General features: G+C 44.1%; 1 long non-coding RNA gene across 1 annotated transcript in view; it reads left to right on the top strand.

The window, feature by feature from the left end:
* Nucleotides 1–15,601, top strand: part of LOC121452088 — a 103,599-nt gene that overhangs the window by 55,151 nt on the left and 32,847 nt on the right. The window contains exon 2 of the long non-coding RNA XR_005974812.1: nt 11,078–11,232. This is a non-coding gene — a long non-coding RNA (uncharacterized LOC121452088). The remainder of the gene's footprint in view (nt 1–11,077; nt 11,233–15,601) is intronic.

Raw genomic sequence — 15,601 nt, 5'->3', positions numbered from 1 at the left:
GCCACACCCTCTCGAGCATAAGTTATCATCAGTGTTTTTGATCTTGGCCATTCTTACAGGTGTAAGATGGAATCTCAGAGTGGTTTTGATTTGTATTTCTCTGATGACTAAGGACGTTGAGCATTTCCTTAAGTGTCTTTCAGCCATTTTAGATTCCTCTGTTGAGAGTTCTCTGTTTAGGTCTGTACCCCATTTTTAAAATTAGATTATTTGTTCTTTTGATGACCAATTTCTTGAGTTCTTTGTATGTTTTGGAGTTTAGCCCTCTGTCCAGTGTGGGATTGGTGAAGATCTTTTCCCATTCTGTAGGCTGCCATTTTGCCTTGTTGATTGTGTCCTTTGCTTTACAGAAGCTTCTCAGTTTCAGGATGTCCCATTTATTAATTATTTCTCTCAGTGTCTCTGCTACTGTGGTTATATTTAGGAAGTGGTCTCCTGTGCCAATGCATTCAAGTGTACTTCCCACTTCCTCTTCTATGAGGTTCAGTGTGGTAGGTTCTGTGTTGAGGTCTTTGATCCCTTTGGACTTGAGTTTTGTGCATGGTGATAGATATGGGTCTATTTTCATTCTTCTACATGTTGATATCCAGTTATGCCAGCACCATTTGTTGAATATGCTTTTTCCCATTATATATATTTTGCTTCTTTGTCAAAAATCAGGTGTTTGTAGGTGTGTGGATTGATATCTGTGTTTTCAATTCTGTTCCATTGATCCCCCTGTCTGTTTTTATTTCAATACCAGGCTGTTTTCAGTACTGTAGCTCTGTAGTAGAGTTTGAAGTCAGGGATTGTGGTGCCTCCAGAAGTTCCTTTATTGTACAGGATCGTTTTGGCTATGGCCAGGGGAATTTTTAATGTTTTACCCTACACTTCACATTCTGGATACAGGCTCCAACCAGGGTTTCATTCTGCATATGGAATGTGGTACATTTGTCAGACCAGGTCGTCATATTTATATGCTGTATCCCAGTTACCAGAGCCACAGTTGACTAAGAGATTCAGACTGGGCCAACTCACTCTAGGTTCTGGTGTGCAATGGCTGCTCTTTATTGCCTAAGTTCTACCTGTTAGTCAACTCCGCCTGCATGCTGCCATACTCCTGGTCATGACCCCCTGAAACCATGAGCCCCCAAATAAACACTTTTTATAAATCCCCTCGGTCATGATGTCGTATAGCAATGACAGAAAAGTAGCTATGGTAGGGGTCTAATACAGCGGTGCTACCCCTTTCTTCCCATCAAGACCTGGAACATGACACCAGACGAACAGCTTGAGCTGATGCTGATGCTGATGCTGTTGACTGCTGTTGCTCAAAGACTGTGGGAGCTATCACCGAAGCTTCCCCCGCATCCAGAGAAGCTTCCTCTTTTTGTTCAGCATAACAGAAAAACCAGAAGGTGTCATCAACACAGAGCGGTGTTTGTAAACATTTTATTCTTATGCTTTCCCCACATCCGTGAAAATTCGCCAGGGGTGGGGAAAGCAAGAGAGGAACATTGAGCCTGGCGACAGCTCTCATCTGTTAACAGTTCCCGTTCTAGTCGAACTTATATTTAGATGCCATTTCCCGCGTCACACCTCCACCTGCGGGAATGCAGCCACCTTTGGGTGTGAAACTCTGCGCCTGTTTAATGGGCTCACGAGAAATGACACAGATGTTTTTCATAGTAAACAGAAGAGTAACACACCTGGGGATAGGCAGCGTGACTTGAGGCAGGGAAATTTGGTGATTTGGAGTTTTCCTGTATTGCTGCCCAGTTGTGGATGCCGTGAAGCAACGGGGGTGGACCCTTCTAGGACCCTCTGAGAGGACAGATGAAAAACGCAGTCCTGGAAGCGCTTAGCCTCTGTTTGCCCAAGACCTTTGCACTTTTTGACTGTTGAGGATCCGGCCGGTAGACCATGCTCAGGGGTCCTGCTCCTTTATGTCTTTAAGAAGAGGATATGAGGTGGGCCACCGGCAGAGTGATGCCGACTTCAGTGCTAGAGATGCAGGTGGGATTTAAATATAATTCTTTCTAGTACTGAACACCACTCCCATGGCCTCTGTGCTGGAGGCGGTGGCAGTCTGAGAGATGGGACATTTGTCTCTCATTCTGAAATTGATTCTGGTAATAGATGACCACTTAATATTTGGTCTCAGTTTATTTGCTAGGTTCAAAACTAGGTTCACTGAACTGAGCCATTATCTCCCAAGGTATACCCGATAGTACGATAGGTTATGTAGAATGTCAATAGGTAAAAGAGGGAAGAAAGAGTGTGTTGGTCAAATAATATAAGCAGATGGTGATAGAGAACAGTTATACGAATTTGTTCCCCAAAGAATATCTTAGTCTTTATAATGTCTACTGCGTATGATCCTTCATTTGAGAAATACTTCACAGAACCAGGTTATCTTTTATTCTAATATTATTGTGCATATATATTTTAATCATCATTAGACTTTATGTTAAGAATTTCTCAGATTTCATGTATTCACTAATATATTAAAAAGACAAGGAGGACTATTTGACCCCAGACGTTGGAGACCAGCCTGGGAAACATACTAAGGCCCTGCTCCTCTCATCTTTACAATGGTTTTGACATCACATGAACATACTGCAGCTAACCAGTATCCCGGGGCTCATTCCACATCCCATCACAAGTCCGTGTGAGAACCAGAGGCTGTAACCAATACGGCTTCTACCAGTCTGTTCTGTCCTCTCTTCCACAGCCCTGAAGGTTAACGCTCTTCAAATCGCCAGCTTGAGACTCGGTGTGCTAAGCTGTAAGGAGACAGGGAGCTGCAGAGGAGTTCACTGTACCACCTGAGAATCCCAAGTGCGATGATTGACAGGCCCCACGTAATGGCTCGACAGTGGTGCCTCTCAACCGTCCCTCGCAGACTTCTCCTGTTACCCCCTCTTTACCATAATAATTCAATTTCCCCTCTGGAAGTAGCAGATGATGTTTGTGGACATTCCTGCAACCTCCATACTCTAAGGAGAGATGGAGGTAAGCGGACTGTAGAAAGCATATATTTCATCTTGAAGCTCTTTGAAGAAGAAAACCTAAGTTCTTACTTTCCATGATATGACTATCGGAAGTAGTAAAGTGGGAGAGGAGGGCTATACTTCCTGCGTGTGTAATATTGAAACGGTCGTGATTGTTGGATGGTAGAAAGGAAAAACCTCCTTTGAAGGCCTCAACTATTTATACATAGATAATGATTTTCTTGGGTGTTTTATCTCTTTTTCTTTTGCTATTGAAGGACTGCCCCCCCCCAGCTTTAAGCTCAGTCTAGACTCAATCTGGCAGTAAAACTTCCTGATCAATGGAAATGTGGAAGAGTCATAATCTCTAAATCTCCACACATGAAGACAGCACACACATGTGCACACACATACACACGAGCACACAATACACACATGCACACACATACATACGTGCACACACATACACACATGCACACACATACACACGTGCACACACATATTTCTGTGCACACACCCGTGCACACATACACACGTGCACACACATACACACGTGCACACACACGTGCACACACCGTGCACACATACACATGAGCACACACATACACACGTGCACACACATACACATGTGCACACACATGTGCACACACATACACCCGTGCACACACCCGTACACACACATACACACGAGCACACACATACACACGCGCACACACATACACACGAGCACACACATACACACGAGCACACACATACACACGCGCACACACATACACATGAGCACACACATACACATGAGCACACACATACACACGCGCACACACATACACACGTGTACACACATACACACATACACACGTGCACACACATACACATGTGCACACACATACACACATGCACACACATACACCCGTGCACACACATACACACGAGTACACACATACACACGTGCACACACATACACACGTGCACACACATACACCCGTGCACACACCCGTGCACACACATACACTCGCGCACACACATACACACGAGCACACACATACACACGTGCACACACCCGTGCACACACATACACACGCGCACACACATACACACGCGCACACACATACACACATACACACGAGCACACACATACACATGTGCAGACACATGTGCACACACATACACACACGCACACACATACACACGAGCACACACATACACACGTGCACACGCATACACACATGCACACACATACACACATGCACACACATACACCCGTGCACACACATACACACGAGCACACACATACACCCCATGCACACACATACACACGTGTACACACATACACACGTGTACACACATACACCCGTGCACACACCCGTTCACACACATACACACGTGCACACACACGTGCACACACATACACACGCGCACACACATACACACGTGCACACACATACACACATACACACGAGCACACACATACACACGTGCAGACACATGTGCACACACATACACACACGCACACACATACACACGAGCACACACATACACACGTGCACACACATACACACATGCACACACATACACACATGCACACACATACACCCGTGCACACACATACACACGAGCACACACATACACCCCGTGCACACACATACACACATGTACACACATACACACGTGCACACACATACACCCGTGCACACACCCGTTCACACACATACACACGTGCGCACACATACACACGAGCACACACATACACACGTGCACACATATACACACGTGCACACATATTTTTTTTTCCTTCACTTCCACGAATTGACATTAAGCTAGTCTATATGAGTTGGAGAAAGGAATGATATCTGGAGCACGAAGGGGAGTCTTAACTTATTCTGGAATATTTTCAATAGTCAATACTTATAATCTCTTACATACTTGCAGATTTGAAACAGCAGTAATGACCTTGGTGTTTATTTTTCTACTTCATTGTACATATTTTGATACATAATATATCATTTATATATCACATGTATGATATTATCACACACACACTACACACTACCCCAAATCAGGGTTATGAGCACTTTTTCTCAGACATTTGTAATTTTTATTGAAAACAATTTTTCATGTAATATATTCTGATCAGTTTCCCCTCTCCCATCTCCTACCACAACCTTCCCACCTCTCCACTCATCCAACCTCATGCCTTCTTTCTCTCTCTCTTTAGAAAACAAACAGGCAAGAAAAGGGAATGAGGGAAAAAAAGAAAAAGAAAAGCACAAGAAACACACACACACACCAAAAAGTCATAAAAACACCAAATTGGAAACCATAATATATAAGTGAAAGACTGGTAAGATTAAAAAAACAAAGCCATCTGAGACAACGACTCTACGAAAATGCCATTTAGTCTGTATCTTCCGCTGGGCATAGGACCCTAAATGTGGCTTGTATACCCAGTGAGAGTCCAGTGAAGAAAATTCATTTTCCTTTGCAAATGGTTGTTAGTTGGGCATAACTTCTTGGCTAGGGATGGGAGATGATAAACTTTCCCCCTCACCACTGGGACCCCATCTGGTTTGGATGTGTGCAGGCCCCGCATAGGCTGCCTCCGTCTCTGTGAGTTCACATGTGTGTCAGGCCCGTGGTGTCTGGAGGACAATGTTTCCTCCGTGTCAGCCTTCCTCTCTGACCTCTACAAGCTCTTGCTTCTTCTTCCACACAGTTACCTGAACCCTGGGGGAAGAATGTGATGAAGACATCCCATTTAGGACTGGATATTCCAAAATCTCTCTCCCTCCCCACACTGTCCAGCTGTGGGTCTCTGTATGAGTTGCCTTCTATGGCAGAAGGAAACTTCTCTGATGATGGCTGATTGAGACACTGGTTAGGAGTCATTTTATTGCTATTTTCCTGTAGGCCCATGACCTACCTAATCTCAGATGCTTAGCCACCCAAGCAGTGTCGGGCATGGGTTCCATTTCACGGAGTAGGTCTTGAATCCAATCAGGTAATGATTGGTTACTCTCACAACATTTGTGCCACTATTAAACCAGATCACCATGCAGGCAGACCACCAGTAAGGATTGCCAGGACTGTAGCCGGGCTGATGGTTCCCTTTCTCCTTCGGCAGTGTGTAGAGTGCCTTCCAGTGTCATGAACACTAGTCAGTAGGGCTGAGGGTTCTACTTGGGTACCAGCTAGGCTTCTCCGTGTTCAGTGGGGTATTTAAGTATTGTCTTCAACAATAGGGCCTTACCATTAGTTTGCTGAAAGCAGCCAATAGCCTTGTCAATTAGCCTGAGCTGTTTGGGGGTTTCCATCCGACCCCTTTAGCAGGCAACTCAGTGAGATGTAGCCCATTCCTAGCTCTGGAGATTTCCCTTGCTGGAAAAAGCCGGGCGGTGGTGGCGCACGCCTGTAATCCCAGCACTCGGGAGGCAGAGGCAGGCGGATCTCTGTGAGTTCGAGACCAGCCTGGTCTACAGAGCTAGTTCCAGGACAGGCTCCAAAACCACAGAGAAACCTTGTCTCGAAAAAACCAAAAAAAAAAAAAAAAAAGATGTCTGGTTGGGGCTTTTATTGACTTACATGCATTTGTAATTTCTATCAGGAAGCTTCTGATTACTCTTTTGTAGTTAATTGTTGTGGATTGGAGTTACACTACTACTGTGGAAGGCCCGAACTACTTCCTGCTACCTAACTGAACTTTGGTACCCATTAGGTATCCTCTCTCAGTCACCCACATCACCACTCCTCTTAGTCCCTATGGCCATGGTTCTTCACGACTGATGTTTCGGTATTTGTCTTTCGGTGCCTGGCTTACTTCACCCAGTACCAGCAAGTCTATCCTTGTTGCTACTGATAACAGAATTCCATACTTTTTATGGGTGGATGGTATCCTTCATATATCTGTCACATATTCTTTATTTATTCATCCATCAGCAAGTACTTTGGTTTCTTCTATATCTTGGTTACTGTGAATAGTGCTGAATTAAATTATTTTTCTCATCTAATGGTTTTGTTTCCTCCGGATATTTTACCCAGTAGTAGGGCGGTTTGCATGTGGCAGTTCTATTTTTGGTTTTTAAGCCGCCTCCATACTGTTTTCCATCGTTGTCTGCACTCATTTACATTCTCATCAACAGTGGGTAAGAGTTTTGTGTCCTTGCCAGCACTTGCAGTCTACTCGTACTGAGTGAGGGGTAATTGATGCTGATCATATTTTGATATACTTGTTGACTATCTCTATGTCTTTTTATTTTTCCCATGTCCCTCTTCTTTAATAAGGCAGAGGCAGGACTGTGTACCTTAAATATCTAAGACACAGAGAGGTGACTTAAATGTTAAAGACTCCACTGGGGAAACGCCACGAATCTCTAACATGGGTCTCAAGTCAGCTTCTTGCCTCCCTGTAAGAAAATATGGCAATCTGTGTCTAACCATTTTTAATAGCCTAGGTTTCATCAAATGTGGAGTTAATTAAACACAATTCAACTAGGTGATCAAGAGACTGTATCTTCTGTTCTAAATAGGAAAACTAATTGCAGGTGATTACAAAAAGAAAATGGAAGGGGGTGTGTGTAGTGATATAGAAAAAAAAAACACATTGTAAAGCATGGCCCATCTCATTTGGTCCTTGAAATTATCGAGTCAAGATCCCCAGGCCCTGGTTGAGAGAGAGAGAGAGAGAGAGAGAGAGAGAGAGAGAGAGAGAGAGAGAGGGAGTGTAGGGATAAGTCCCGCCCCTTAGGGGGCATGTTCGCCTCGGGCTAATGTTTACCTATAAATCTGGCGAGCGGAGCTCGCTTCTGCCTTCCCAATCTCAAGGTCAAGAATATGAGAAATGAGTACCTGCCCCTATCAATGTCTAACAGATTGGGCCATGCTCTCTATCTTTTGTTTGTTTGTTTTTTTTTAATTTTTATTTTCGAGACAGGGTTTCTCCTTAGCTTTTGGTTCCTGTCCTTGTAGACCAGGCTGGCCTCGAACTCACAGAGATCCGCCTGCCTCTCTGGATATTATGGGCCTGAAGGCCGAGTGTATCTTGGACTAGGCACTGGGGCCCGAGTCAGGAACTAAAAAAAAAGGCACCCGGGAGCGTGCTGTGTTAGCTAGCGGGCTACCCGCTTGAGTCCAATCGCGCTTCCTGAGCTCCGGTAGCTAATCTTGCTCACAAAGGCTGGGAAAGATCGAGCTTGCACCTCTGTGCCAGGGTGGGGGCAAAATAGCCCAACGTTGGACGCCAAAATGTAACAGCGTAAATGAATGCAGACAGATTGTAAAAATATATACAGCTTTAATGGGGAAATAGACTTACAGAACCACCGTTCCCTTGGAGACCAGGAAAGCAGAAGTGAGCGCTGCGAGCACGCTTGCCAGATTTATAGGTAAACATTAGCCCATGCAAACATGCCCCTTAAGGGGCGGGACTTATCCCTACAGAGGAGGAGGAGGAGGAGGAGGAGGAGGAGGAGGAGGAGGAGGAGGAGGAGGAGGAGGAGGAGGAGGAGGAGGAGGAGGAGGAAAATGTTGAAGCTGTAATTTTCTGGAACAGGATCATTTGCTCCCCAAGAATCTTTGCATAGTCATGCAATGCCAGGAAGAAGGGCACACACACTGGCAAAGGAAGCATCCACCTGTCCTGCTGCAATTTGGTCAGGCTAAGGGCTGCTCCTTAGCAATGACTGGGTAGGGGAAGGTCTGATGCCTTCTCTTTTACAGGAGATTTGGTCCATCTGGACATCCTATGTAGACCTTTTTTCTGCCTCATTACCATCAAGTTGACAAAATCACCCTCCCTGCCTTCAGGGTGAAAACACCCACACCCATAACACACACACACACACACACACACACACACACACAACACACACACACACACCTTCAGTCTGAGGCAGCCCACTTTATTTTTTTTATTTTTTTTGGTTTTTCGAGACAGGGTTTCTCTGTGGCTTTGGAGCCTGTCCTGGAACTAGCTCTGTAGACCAGGCTGGTCTCGAACTCAGAGATCTGCCTGCCTCTGCCTCCCGAGTGCTGGGGTTAAAGGCGTGCGCCACCATCACCAGGCTGGATGTCAGGATGGCCGAGCGGTCTAAGGCAGCCCACTTTAGCATCAGCATAACCAAAACAAACACTTCACATTTTTTAAAAAATGGGTGTCATTAAGAAGAACTACCTATGATAGTATTAGTGGCTAATTTTCTCCTTCATCAATTCATCCGACTTGTCTAGAGTTCTAGCTACGTCATTAGGAGGTTTTTGGAAGGCACTATAGTTATACCTTGCCCTCACAGAGCTTTCAGTTTAGCATGTGTGAGAGATAAAATCATAGCAAACCACAGTGTGGTGTTAGTTAATAAAAGGAGGTCTCAGAGTGTAGATACAAAGATGCTTGAGAAGTCCTCAGGACACCAGCGAACACTGCCACATGTTGCCAAGCAACAAATGCCTCATGAAAAGAGGATTCAGACCTAGGAAAAAAACTCCCCTTTATGCAAATGGTTCTTTTGCTATCCAAGGGCACAGAAACCCCTTTTAGAAGGCTACCATATTTTTCCCTCACTGCCATGACACTCTGATGGGGCTGACTCCAGCGGCCTTGCTGTGACCCCTTGTTTACAGGTCGCATTGGGTACATGCTGTTTGACTGCTTCTCTGGGCTTGGTACACAGGCAGCGCTGGGCACCGGTCCAGTTGACGAGCTTGGCCTTCATCATTATCTTTTCACCAGAGCACAGTGTCAGCTCTGTCTCTTTCATTACGCCAGTGGTCTGCCCTAATCAAATTTGACATTCTTGTCCTCCCGTTCGTTTCCACAGCTGCCATTCCTCTGTTGCTCTCTTGCCTACTTCTTTGGGGAAAAAAAATACTGCCGAGGCAGAGCTAGAAGTGAACTGAACCGCAGAAGACTTACCTCAATAGATTTACCATTAAGAAAAAGTTAATAACATTGTAACAAAACATTAACAGATGATTATGTGGTGAAGATAGACAATGATTTGGAATCTTTAACTTGACCTATATGCCAATCAATGAGTGATTTGATTGAGAAGATCAGATTGGCCAGATATGAAAGAACAAGCAATGTTTACATATATGGATAGATACCTCTGCATCTCTGCCCTCTGGGATCTCTCCAGAATGAAAGCAGTTTGTATCCCTTTATGGAATATGTCATAACCCCAGCTGCCAGGTCTTCTCAGTCAAGCCCCCTGAGTGCTTGGCCTAGTGATAGGAATAAAACACTCTCTTCAAAGAATAAACTATCTCTGACTAAGAAAAGAAGGCTGAACATTGCATGTCCAAGAAGGACCAAACACTGGGTCAGCAAGAACTCCACGGGCATCTAGCCCAACAGTCCTCACCTGCAAATGGCTTGAATGTCTTGCCTATCTTCTTAAATGGCCCTCCCACCACACAGTGGTAAAGTGAAACACCTGGACAGCTGCAAGCATTTCTCTGAGTCCTAGCTTCCTCATCTCAGAGTGGGGAGCTACCGTGATGCCATGCGAAGTGCTTAGTAAAATGTCTGCCACATAAGGATGCTAAATTAATATTAACTAAATAACAACAATAGTATTGCTACTTCCCATACTCTACCCAAAGTCTGTGCAAGGCCGCGCCGATCCTGTGAAAGTTACATTTCCTGGCCACTCAAGACTCACTGAATTTGAATCTTGAGGTGGCTGGGGACTGAACTTTCAGCTAGATTTCTAGGTGGCCCTGATGGTAGGCCCAATGGCAACCGTTTATATTTCGTGATGTTTAAACTTTTATTTTCTTGATCTTTGGATGAGAACATGGAATCCTTTACAAGTGGTTCAGGCCTTCAAGCGTAGGTGTTAGCACAAAAATTTGGGGTGAAGAGACAGTTGCTGAACATATGCTGAGCTCCTAGGGGATGGGAAATGTACAGCTGCGTCCAAAAGAAAGGGACCAGGGATTGGCAAAACTGGGCAATGGGGTACTCATCCTTGGTGGAGATGATTAATTATGTCTAGTTTTGCATATACATTTGCATGCCTCTTAATATAACATATGCAAATCCGTCTTTAATAGCATGACTTGTTTGCCAATGTTGAATACTAACTGTAAATAATTTCTATTTTCTGTAGTGTTTAGGAAACTTCAATATGGCATTTTCTGGCAAGCTGCTTCTATCTTCTGGATTTAGCAACATATGAAGCAATCATCACAACAACATTTTTCACTTACTACTAACAAAAGAAGTCTAGACAACAATTTGTGTTTGCCTACAAAAACAAAATAGGTAAGATGCGAATAATTTAAATTTGTGAAAAAATTTAACAGATGGTCTAGTTTCCAGTTTTGTTTTCTTTGTGGAGGTTCTTGCTTAGACAGAGCAACACAGATCATTAAAAGTTTTCCTTCGGGGGCTGGAGAGATGGCTCAGAGGTTAAGAGCATTGCCTGCTCTTCCAAAGGTCCTGAGTTCAATTCCCAGCAACCACATGGTGGCTCACAACCATCTATAATGAGGTCCGGTTCCCTCTTCTGGCCTTCAGACATACACACAGAATATTGTATACATAATAAATAAATAAATATTAAAAAAAAGTTTTCCTTCGTATTGGAAGATCCTTTTTACCCTTTCTGATGATGTCATCAACAGCAAACACAGGACAGAGAATAAGATGAAGACGTAATAACCAACAGTCAGTGACTGGAAGTGCTGGTCCCTAAGTACTTACTTGTTACCTTCAGCTGCCAGACCAGTGTTCCGAATCTACAGAGGAGCTCAAGAAACTCTGGCTTGACGTGGAGACCATGTGTCCCACCTCCAGAGTTTCTGGTAGACCAGGAATTCCCCTACTCTCCCAAGGAGCCCAAGGATTTCAATACTGATAGCCCTCAAGAATACATGTAGCAACACTGCCTGGTTATACTAGGACCCTGAAACTCAGTGTGATTCTAAGGTCAGCATCGCGGCCTGAGAGTTTGGTAGAAATGTAGAATTAAGGACCCATCCCAGGCCTGTCACTTTGAGTCTGCACATCCAAGTTTCAAGAGAACTGGGCTCGCCAGATATCACAGAAGAGGTGATATCTTTCTTCTTTGCATCTACTAATCTAACATACACAGACACATACACACACACACACACACACACACACACACACACACACAAAGGTGGGGGGAGGGAGAGAGAGAACTTCCTACAGCCTCACCCTTTTAAATACCTGGTATTTTTATGGTGTGTCTCCAGACAGACATACTGAGTTGGAGACTGCGGGGAGGGTTCAGCCCTGTGTATTTCAGCACATCCCATCCCAGCTGATTCCGTTGCACACAAAGAACTGCTGGCCTAGTCAATGTTGTAGCTTGCAATTTAACACAAAGATGACTGGACTGCTTCATATATTCTAATGGAATGCCAAGTCAACGTCATCAGCTGAATGACCGTACAACTCTACTGCCATTTCCCTAGACTCAGTCACCCTTACAATATCTCTACCTCCTGCTGCTTAGGCGGAGAGGATGTCTTGACTAAGGCAAGTGTCAGAAGCGATGATCTCTTGTCGTGACTGAGGAGAGGCCAGGGTCCTAGAGCGGTATGGGCAGCCGTATTAAGTAATGGTATCAACAGATTAGTTTCAAATGAGCAATAACTTCATGATCTGAATATTTTGGAGATTACTTTCTGGAGAGGGGCATCACAGGAATGGTGTGAGTGAAAGCTCCAAGGTTAGATGTTTCTCAGAAGAGAGCCCCAGAGCATGAACTCACAGTGCAGTGTGGTTTTAAAAAAACAAAAATTCCACCACCAACTAGCTCTACGTTAGAGTGTTTCCTTCTTTCTCTGGTCCCTCTCCAAGTCATCTAGCTGTGTTCTCTGCCCATCACTTTCTCCTCAGTGTCTGTCTTCTATACTCCGTGTCCCTCAGAGTCTTTATCCTCCCTTCCCATCCAAATCTCTTTAATGAAGAGATCCACCATACCTTCCAGGGCTGCAGATGGGGTGGGTTTCCATGCAAACCACAGTAAAGGAAAGTTTTTGTTGGCACCGTTGATTTTCCCGTTCTCAGCTGTGTTATTCCTCTACTTCTCCCTTAAAATATGAGTGTTGGCTGCAGATTATCCTCATGCTGTTTCTCTATGGACCTGGAGTACTAGTCTGTCAGAATGTCAGTATACAGAACCCCTGTCAAGCGAATTGGCCGCAATAAGCAAGGCTGTTAGTTAAGAAATCATCTTGAGTATGAACTACAAGGGCAGTGGAAAGCATCTCTGAGTCGTTAATGAATGAGAGCGGGGCTAACACAGTCTTCACGCACTTTGATCTTGTGCCTTGTTAGATTTCTCACTTTTAATAATTGGGGCCAATTATTTATCCTAGGATTCCAGCATCTATCTTGGAATACTTAAAACATAAAATCAGGTTCATTTTGCTAATGTCATTTGTTGAAATGCCTATCTATCCCCTTTCTTCTTCTAGATGATGTACTCTGGACTAACTTTCTTCTTCAACTCTTTATTACAGTTTGGTTGAAAAAATGAACCCTTTGAATATTGAAAATAATTGGCAAATAAGACTATCAAATAAATTTCATGAAATTTCTTGTTGAGTTGTCTTGGACATAATCATAAAGAGATTGAGCACATAAAGAAGACATTTATCTCCTTGGAATTTTTAGTCTTTTTTGAATTATACTAAACAATGGCTCAGAAGACAAAAATATCACCTCATATCTAATTATCAAGAAACAATTTATCTTCTATGAGCATCTCAGTTATCTTATGCCCGAAGCCACTTTCTCACCTCATCCTCCTGTCTGAAATGTGGCCCTTTTGTGTGTGTTAGCATTAGGAGAAACCTTTTAGTATACGGTGGGGGTCGGGTGTAGTAACGCAGATTTACCATTTTCCCATCATTTCTTAACAGCACACTTGCCTGTAGCAGTGTTAGTGGAATGGTAGAAACTTGGTCTGGTGCGTGCGTGTGTGTGCACGCGTGTGTGTGTGCATGTGTGTCCTTCCCTCTGTGTGGTGACTCAATGTCACAGAGCTGTTTATATGACAGAGTTGGGGGTTTCCCTGGCCTCGGCGGCTGCTCTTGCAGAAAGCTTACAAATTGGAGGCACTCAGAATAAGTGGTGTCATTAGCTGCTATAAAATGTCCTAAGGGTATAGGAGTGATTTTTGAGCTCCAGTGTTTCAGGAAGAGAGGCTGACATAGGGGCTCAGGTGTCCAAGGGCACTGGGACCTGGCAGTAATGCTGAAAGGTGACCTTGGCTAAATCACTTGACCTTAGCCAGTCACCTTTGCAATAAGGTAAACATATTCATTTCACTTCTATTGAAATGTTGCCGGTTGCCGGGGCAATATTTGCCAGGCACATTGAAATCTTATTGCAGATTTGTTTGAGATAAGGTTTTGCAGAAGAGTATTTCACGTAGGCCTTTCCGCATCTAAGAGCCTGTGTCATAGAGGAAATGATTTCTGGCTCTTCAGAAATTAGATCTTTTGCAACTCAAGTTAAAAATTGCTTTCATAATTTAATTAGTATTTCATAGGCTAGGCTTGTGTTATTTTCTCATCAAATTATGGCTCATCAAAGCTAAACACAGCACCCACCTGAGTTTCTTCTTTGCAGTCACTGTTAGGCACTGTTGGGCTTCCGGAACCTCCGAGGGTTTGCATATTGGAGAGCATTGAAGGTAAGGAACACACTCTGCATTGCTGCTGTCTAACGCTGAAATATGACTAGTGTAAGTGAAAAACGTAATTTTAAACTTACTTCATCATATTCAATTACATTTAAAAATAATCAGATGAGACAGCCGCTTGATGTTACATACCTATATTCCTACCACTTGGGAGGCTGCAGCAGGAGGATTGTCCTTAGACCATGTTTAAAATGTAAATAACCATACGTTTTGATTGACGGTAAAATGAACAGTCATAAAATTATTCCCGACCATCTAACTATAAAGGGGCATGTAAAGCAGTGTTGTTTTGGATCCAGCATCTTAGGCTGAGTCCTGTTGGACAGAGAAAGGGAACAAGAAAAGGCAGGATATTCCTGGGTGAGGAGGTAGGCGAGCACTGAGGGAGAAACAAGAGCCTGGTGCTGTTACTGAACAGTTAGGCCGTTGGTCCTCTTGATGGGAACTGGAGGTCCTCATGACAGTCAAAGAGGTAGGAGCAGGTTCCGGAAGGTTAAGCAACTTTTCTGAGATCACAGAGCTAATGAGCAGCAAGCCAGTCTTTTAGAATTTAGCCCTTCCTTTAGATGCCATGTTTTCTAATCACCTCATGCCACCAAGATGGTTAAGAATCTGGACTCGGGATTTATCCAACTTTCGTCTCATTAGTTGATGACCATGAGTATCTCCAAGTCAAGGACTGAAAAAAGACACATCATTCAAAGTTGCTGGGCTCGGATTGTATGAGAAATTTTACAGCGCACCTGGCTGTGTCCGGCTTGTAGTAACAGCTCTGTCCGTCTTGACTCAGGCTTACTGTCAGCATAGACAGGAGAAACGAGAATGGGCATTAATCAACCAACCCAGCTTCTTTAAAATGAGGATTGCCATTCTAGAACTGTTAGAAAGGACAGAGGGTCCGGGTGGGAAGAGGGGAGCCAGACTGGAATTCTGGAGCCGGGCAGAGGGCTC

Source organism: Microtus oregoni, unplaced genomic scaffold (genome assembly GCF_018167655.1).
Source record: "Microtus oregoni isolate MIOR12 unplaced genomic scaffold, Mior012 000009F_ref0000495, whole genome shotgun sequence".
In the NCBI taxonomy this organism is placed as follows: Eukaryota; Metazoa; Chordata; class Mammalia; order Rodentia; family Cricetidae; genus Microtus; species Microtus oregoni.
Note: the sequence above shows the minus strand (reverse complement) of the source record. Positions and strands in the feature narration are given on the sequence as shown.